This window comes from Danio rerio, chromosome 7, assembly GCF_049306965.1.
Source record: "Danio rerio strain Tuebingen ecotype United States chromosome 7, GRCz12tu, whole genome shotgun sequence".
Taxonomy (NCBI): domain Eukaryota; kingdom Metazoa; phylum Chordata; class Actinopteri; order Cypriniformes; family Danionidae; genus Danio; species Danio rerio.
Window position 1 is genome coordinate 41395246 of NC_133182.1, and position 8883 is coordinate 41404128.

Sequence of the window (8883 nt, forward strand, 5' to 3'; positions counted from 1 at the left end):
TAATGTTGACTTTCTCATATATATGAGAAAAAATGTCCGTGGCGAAAACACGCTTCCATAAGGCTGTGACCTTTTAAATAATCGTGCACTTCCACATTTATGTGACAAATAAAAAACATTGATTTTGCCATTCTAAAGCTTCTCTGCTGCACACGGGGGGTCTGTACATTCTCATTATTTTCATGCATTTTAATGTAGTTTTCACATTACAGAATCATTCCTGGGCACAGACCTACGTTTGCATTTGCCCCGCAGGAAGCAGATAGCATGGCCTTTTTTTAGCATTTGCATGTCAGTACAATGAGGTTCTGGAGAAACAAAGCTGTTAGTGTTTATAGGATGTTCCAGTGTCCAGCACCTCGCTGTTCTCCTGTCAGTGGCCTCAGGTGGGTGTGTAACCAGAAGATAGAAAGCTCGTTCCAGGGGTGAAACTGCCTTTAAACTGGACAGCCTTGACTTGCAGGAGGTTTTTGCTCACAGCTCGCCTTTTTAATTGCCTACTTGAGCTGACACAGACATGCCAAATCTGACCTCTTCAACAGCACTTTTGAAGTTTGTAGGAAAGTGTTTAAATTAGTAAGAGGAAAGATTTGATGTGCAGGTCAGTTGGATGGCTGAGTTGCAAAGACACTGAGCGTTTCACAGTTGACAGAGTTAGTGCAATTGATCCAACCAGTGACTGAACTGTTACATAATCCAAAAGCCTGAAGTAGAGCATTTGTCTTTGACAGGTCTAAAGAATTCTCTACTTAAGAACTGCAACACTATGGCAGCACAATGGTTACTCAAAATATGACTTAATGTAATAAACTAGGTGCTAATGTATCCTAGCTTAAAGATGTTTATGGTCATTTTAACTTGTACAGTGTTGCACTTGTGTTGTGGAGGGCTCAGGTACGAGTCCTGTGAGTCACAGCACTCAAATACTTGTAAATTGGCTCAAAGCCAGCTAAAAACACTCATGCTTGCTTTTGTTATTGTCAAATGTGAGAGGCCATTAAGATTTAGTGCCGCTCAGAGGAAATTCAATTTCTGAACTCCTATGATACTGGCAACAAGCAGTGTACTTTATTAGGTACACCTTGTAAGTACTGTGTTGGTTTCAGAAAGACACATAAAAGATTCCTCAGGGGGTTTTGGTCCATATATTGACAGCATCTCACATCTCACAATGTTACAGGCTGAGATCTGAGGACTTTTGGGGACATTGGTGAATTCACTGTCAAGTTCATGAAGTCAGTTTGAGATGATTTGAGCTTTGTGACATGGTGTGCTATCCTGCTGGAAGAAGCCATCATAAGATAGACACACTGTGGTCATAGAGGGATGGACATGGTCAGCAACAATACTCAGGTAGACTGTGGAGTTTAAATGATGTTCAATTGCTCCTAAGGGGCCCAAAGTGTGCCAATAAAATTTCTCAAGCACCATTACGCCTCCGGCAGCCTGAACCTTTAAAACAAGGCAGGATGGATTCATGCTTTCATGTTGTTTACGACAAAGTCTGACCATGCCATCCGAATGCTGCAGCAGAAAGCAAAACTCATCAGACCAAGCAACCATTTCCAGCCTTCTACCGACCAATTTAGTTGAGTCTGTGTAACCTGTAGCCTCCATTTCCTGTTCTTGTAGTGGTGCTCATGATGCTTAATGCATGTGACTGTGTCTGTATCCGAAATCATCCCACCATACCCTTATGAGTACTTGGCAGTAAAATATAACCTGTAGATGTCCGAGCACAACATTTTCTCTTTTAAAAAAACATGCAGAGGGATACGTCAAGGGTGCTACCAAGTGTGAAGTGAGAGCAACATTGTTGGCATCCAAAGACTTGTAGGCCTTTAACTTCTCTCTTGTAAAATCACTTGGAGCTTTAAGGAGATTGTATATTTGGGGCTGGATAAGCCACTTTTGTCTTATCCAATATCTATTGGGAGGGCGCTATTGCAAATGGACCTGTCAGACGAACGCCGCTCACTTTAACGTTAATTTTGCCGAATCACTGTGCTTATAACTGGGTGATGAGCTGTTATAATACGTTGAAAGCATTATGTAAATTATATATATGTATATATATATATATATATATATATATATATATATATATATATATATATATATATATATATATATATATATATATATATATAATGTGTAATAATCAATATATCTTATTTCTAAGACAACAACAAACTCTGTACTGCATCGGATGTCATTCCCTCGGTGTAAATGCTAGCGCTCTCATTTTTTTCCTTCCATATCCCTGCGCCCATCCTGAATGTTTACAAACATGGTAATTGGTCTATTGGCGTAAGATACGTGATAAAGCAGGTAATAAGCTAAAGGTGAGTGAGTGTTAAAATAACATTTAAATACAGGACAGAAATTAAAATACTTTCTTCCATTACTAATAGACAGCTTGCTAAATGTTAAATAACTAGCTCTGGGTCAAGATTTTTATTTTGCTTTTATCAACCAGAAATGCACAAACAAAACAGGATCTCTTCCGATGCACTCAGTGCTCGAATTCACTAACTTGCTTTCATTCACTACTTTAAGTGGACTGTATTAGTGGACGAATAGTGAATGAGGGTATAGTGGGCTATTTTTAATACAGTCAGAGTGTTGCCGATCAATGTGCAGTGGAACAGGTGTACCTCATGAATTATGGGAATGTAGGTCATGGGTCCGCCATGTTTTCTGACATTCCATGGAGCATATAATGTTTTCTTTTATGTTGAACTGTAATAAATAGCACATTGTACCCTGCTCTCACCCTCTACTTTATCGTACACACAATAATGAACTTATTCCAATATACCACATATTCAACACACTGCAGAGTATTATAAATAAAATAGCAGACACTGCATGGCTCTTGTTTATGTAAATATGCTTGTTAATAGGCTTTGTTCAAATATGTTTATTCCTCAGGGACCTTACAGTGTGGCTAATATGAAGCACAGTAATTGCAGAATATTTAAAAGCAACAATATTTATTCAGAATTCGAACATTTTTAAGCCCAAAGAAAATTGCTATGAAGCACATGGACACAAACACACACTGAAGACATGTAGCTGCATTTGCTCCTCCATCACTAGCTGCATCTCACTAATAAACTCATTCGCCTGATCTCAGAGGACAGAATGCCAGACATCTCATCTCGCCATGTCCAATTAAGCCATCTTACTCACCTTGGGCAACACAAATAAGATTGTGTGACTTGCACCTACAATATACAGATATCAGCAGTCTCGCCTGCTTGCTCTTTTGCCCGAGCTTTGATTTTCACATTATGACAAATCACTTTCATTACAGATTTATGAAGTGCTGAGTTCAATAAAGCTGCTAATAGGCAGAAATGCCCTTATCGCCCCTGTAAAATACTTCAAGGGGTTTTATGAAAACTTCTATTTAGTTTATAGTTAAAAAAAGCTGGGTAGATTATTTCTCTCTATTACTTTTTTGTGGTAATGTTCTAGTTTGACGATTATCATATAACTAGTGTTACTTTTGTCATATTTGTGAGTTGTCAAAATTAGCAGATACAAGAGACCTTCAGAGTGGATGGCAACATCAACAGCCTGAGGTATCAAGACATTTGTGCTGCCCATTACATTACAAACCACAGCAGATGGCAAATTATTAAGCAGGATAGCGCTCCTTCTCATACTTCAGCCTCCACATCAACGTTCCTGAAAGCAAAGAAGGTCAAGGTGCTCCGGGACTGACCAGCCCAGTCACCAGAGATGATTATTATTGAGCATATCTGGGGTAAGAAGAAGATGGAGGCATTGTAAATGAATCCAAAGAATCTTGATGAACTCTGTAAGTTCAATTCAATTAAATTCAGCTTTATTTGTATAGCGCTTTTACAATGTAGATTGTGTCAAAGCAGCTTCACATAAATGGTCATTGTAATTGGAACAGTGTAGTTCAGTTTTTAAGTGTTTAAGTTCAGTTCAGTTTAGCTCAGTTCAGTGTGATTTAAAATCATTACTGAGAGTTCAAACACTGAAGAGCAAATTCATCCATGCGTAGCTCTACCAATCCTGAACCATGCGAGCCAGTGGCGACAGCGGAGAGGGAAAAAGAACTTCACCTGATAGGAGTGAAGAAAAAAAACCTTGAGAGAACCAGACTCAGTTGGGCACGACCATTTTAATTTCTCCGCTGGCCAAAAGTCTTGTACAGAGTCTTGTACAGAGTCCTGCAAGAACGCTTTCTTTGCCATTCCAGATGACTTTATTAATACGCTATTTGAGTCATTGCAGAGATGTATGTATGCAGTTCTTTAAGAACAAGGGAGTCAAACACAATATCAATTCTTCTTCCACTGCAGCATGACTTTATACTCTATACTTTACATTATTTCTGTTATTTTAGTCTAAGTTTAGTCTAAGTAAAGTCAGACCTTACCGTCCTAATTAAATAATAAAAAATCAAGGTATGATCATCTATTATTTTGGTAAGATAAGCGTAATCTAGAACCCCTTTGCCTTTCATGTAAGCCACTTTTGATACCAAATGATCAACTAGAAGTCAAGTAATTATTATTTGTTGTTCCTAAAACTTGGATAGGCAACAAGACTTTGGCCAGGTAGTGTATATATATATATATATATATATATATATATATATATATATATATATATATATATATATATATATATATATATATATATATTTGTGTATCATAATTCAAAATTAGAATTTAACACAAGTGATTTAATTTCATCTCATGATGACCTTCTGTCAGACGAGTGTGTTCGGAATTATGAGTAAAGAGTATATTGTGACAGATGGAGAGCTGAAGCACAGTGATCAGCACTAACAGCTGGAGGACGGGACAAGCAGGTTAGGCTGAGAGGACTGGAGAGCATGTGTCTACATAATTGTGTCCCCCTCCACCCCAAAAAAACAGCAGGTTCAGTCATGCATGAGATGGACAGCAGCATGTTTATGTCATTCGCACATATTTTAGTCGCTAAGATCTAGGGAATACAACTCTCTCCATCCCAAATCATCAGTGCGGGGGAACAAAAGGGCAGACAGATGCATTCACTCCTTTGAGACTTCTGGGAAAAGAGAGAATCAGGCTGAGAATATAATAAGTCAAACAGTGAAATGGTTTGCTTTTTCCTCTGTTTATTTGAAGATTAGGTCTAGACAAGAATCTGTTAGATCAGATGCTTCTTTATCTGCATGAATCTCCTTTTTAACTTCTAGTTTGTATGTGGCTGAAGGCAGCGGTTACTTGAAGTGCTGCAGTTTAATCAGAACACTGATTTTGGCCACAAAGAGCCCCCCTGCGGGACAACAGAGAGGATCCAAAAGGAGATAAATCATGTCAGACTGACCACCTGCTCTTGTTTTAAAAAAGGCCTGGACAGACTGTGGCATTAGAGGTGGTTTAATGAGACCACGCTTCAGCCCGAGTCTCATCATTAGAGGCTAAAATGGAATATGTGAACCACTGAATTTGAACTGTGTGGTCTTCATCAAAGACTAGTCACTTTGATATACACTACACACATGCAAGCTGCCAGTCTTCACTTGGGAATAAAATTAGATCCCGCTCTGCTCAAGCTATCATTTATTCTCAGTAATAGCTATCAGTCAGGTGCTGTCTGTGATCATCATTGAAAACCAACAATCGTGAGCGCTCTTTCAGCCCTGAGATGAGCTGATCCTTGAGGCACTGCCTATGAGATGCGTAACTGACTCTAATCCTAGCATGGTACAGGCTTGTGCTGATTCCAATTGACTTTTCAATTTCTAGCATATTAACCACGTCTCTTCTGCAGCGGACTGCATCAATAGTTTTGTCACTCAGAGTGTTGCTGAAACAAAGACTGAGAATTTAATTTAGCTGGATTGACATTTGCAGAATTGAAAATTAAAGGGGGTTAGTGGCAAAAATGGCACCAAACTGAACAGAAATGCCTTACAAATGTAAATAAGCAGATTAAAAAATCAGCTATTAGTGTTATGGGGCGGTACGGTGGTGCAGTAGATAGTGCTGTCACCTCACAGCAAGAAGGTCACTGGTTCAAGTCTCAGCTGGGTCAGTTGGAATTTCTGTGTGGAGTTTGCATGTTCTCCCCGTAATAACATTTCCCCCACAAGTCCATAGACATGCGCAATAGGTGAATTGGGTAAGCTAATTTGTCCATAGTGTATGTCCTGGTCCTCAAAGTTGGGGGTTGAGCGTTGGGCTAACAACACACCTCCTAAAAATTATATGTTAATGAAAACACAAACATGGTGAAGCCAAAATATCAGTGTCAATATAAACAGCCCTGGAAGTAAGTAAGTATATGTATAATGTCTGTTATGACTAAAGTATAACATGAGTATTCATAAAAAAAAGATGGATCAGTTTTATTTAGCATATTTCTGTGGAGCTTTGAACACAATGGCCAATCAGGCATTAAATTAGTTGCATTGCATTAGTCGTTGTAACATGAAATTAGCTCATTTTATGAATATTAATAATCAACAATAACGGTTTATTCTTAATTATTAATATTCCGGCTTAAACTTCAGTCAGTTCGGTCAAACAAACATATGATTGTAAATGATCATGCTCGCGCGACCGAGCGGATTCCCAGATTATGAATATTAATTATCAACAATAACGAATTATTATTAATTATTAATATTCCGGATCAATTTATTGTTAATTTTACCAAACCAACACAAGCAGAGCCGCCGCTCTTCCGAGCGGACACGTTAATCTATTCATTTAGAAAAAGGGAATTTAATTGCTACTTCTTGTGAAGTAGATTAATCATTCAAACGTTTTAAACAACTTATAATAGCAAGGCAGGGGAATCTGTATTTCAGTGACATTTTCTCGTGAGGCAAACAATACAATTCATTTGATTATAATGGAATTTATTGACTAGTCAGACGTAACGAACAAACAAACGCACAAACATACATTAAACACAAAACAAAGGTAAACCACGTGGAGATATCGGGTCTATAGAACGTGTAACAGCAAAGAGAAATAGTAAAGCTAGAAAATATAGATTTCAGATTAAAGAGTGACAAAACGTTCAGTTCCACACGCACCATTACGGACCACCAAGGTTATAAAAAACACCTTTTTGATAAAAAGGGGCACAGCTTAATCGCATAACTAAAATCACCTGGTCTTTCATGTCTGGCGGTCTCTCTTATGCGTCTCTCTTCCGTCGTGATGAAACTACTCTTGATGTCCTTTGATGCGTGGAGTTTGTAATGCAGTTCGGACGAACACGATCGCAAACTTTAAACTGAATTTACTTTGCCGGAAAATAAAGAAAGCGTGGCGGGAAAAAGTCCATGCGGCTTAGAAAGCCACGTGTGGCCCGAGGGCCACCGTCAATGATGTTCCTTTTTGGGAAGTTCTCTTTCTGCCCAGATGTTTGGGAGGGCAGAATGAGTTATACCTGCGGGTCACGTGACGACCCGTTCAGCATTCTGACCAATGATTTCAGGGGAAAGTTTGCGCGCGAACCTTCCTTTGTCTCTGGGCTGCGCGTATGCAAATTTGAGCGTCCGCCTAAAGCATGCGGACAGGCATTTAATACAGGGCTTTAAAGAATAAAGCAATGCGAGTTATGGTCTCGATCTATGCATCATGCGTTGTAAAATGTCGAGGGCATTCTATTGACACCAAACACTCTACAAGTACATCACATTAAAAGTACCTTAACATAGTTCCCATATCCTTACATCATTGATGCTTTTAAAAAGGCCTGAAAGTACGAATGTGTATAGTCTATATTAGGGATTGTACACATTACAAAAGTTAAATGAAATTAAACAAGAGATTTGGGTTCTAAATGTCTTTGTTCAATTTTGAGGAATGTCTTGTCTGTGAGCAGAACGTTGGCTAAAGAGGGTTTTTTTTCTTTCTTATCTTATCTGTCATGTTCTTTTGAAGTAGGCAGAGAGTGGTTCTGTAAAGTCTCCCAGACTTGTTAACATGTCACCACGGATTACTAAGCCAGACTTTTCGTCGCCAAGTGATTTTATTGTCCTGGCGATTCACCCAGATTGTTTTCTGGAATGTTAAATGGAATGTTTATTTCCAGAATGCAGGTTACAATATGTTACAGTCGTTTAGGATAAAACTTTTTTGTTTTTCTTCAGTAATTCTGAATATATTGATTTCTTTTGGCAACATTATTGAAAAACATTCCTGAACTCAACTGTTTAGACCATTCAAATGGGGATTGTACTTTATTAATTTGTTAAAAAACAATCAAAAAAAACTTGAAGTGATTTTTGACTCTTGACAAATTAGTGCTGTTATTAAAACAAGCTTTTTGTCTCCATACGAGATCAATTGCAAAGTTGAAGCATCTTTTTTCTAGGAAGGATATAAAAGTTATTATTCATGCACTTATTACATCTCGATTAAACTGCTGTTTTCTGTTCATCCTCAGTCTTTTTGTCGTGATTACAAGCTGTTCAGAACCCTGCAGCAAGATATTTTGACTGGTTCAAAAGTAGAGGATCACATTTCCCCTATTTTATCATCCCTTTGCTTCCCAATAAATTTAGGTCAATTTTAAAATGATTCTGTTTGTGTATAAGACATTATCAGATTGGTATCAAGGTATATCTCTGTGCCATATTGTTCTGCTTAGATCCTTGGGTAACGTGCTCTCAACTATACCATGGTCTCTTTTAAAACCAAAGAGTGATTGGGCTTTCCTGTTTGGCCCCAGACCTTAGTATGGTCTCTCCAATCATGTGAGATCTGCTCCTTTGCTGGGCATTTTTACAACATATTTTAAAACATATATTTTTTTAACCTTTATTATCACTTTATATTAAAGGTGCAGTAGGTGATCTGCCAAAATGCTAACCGCTTAGCATATTAT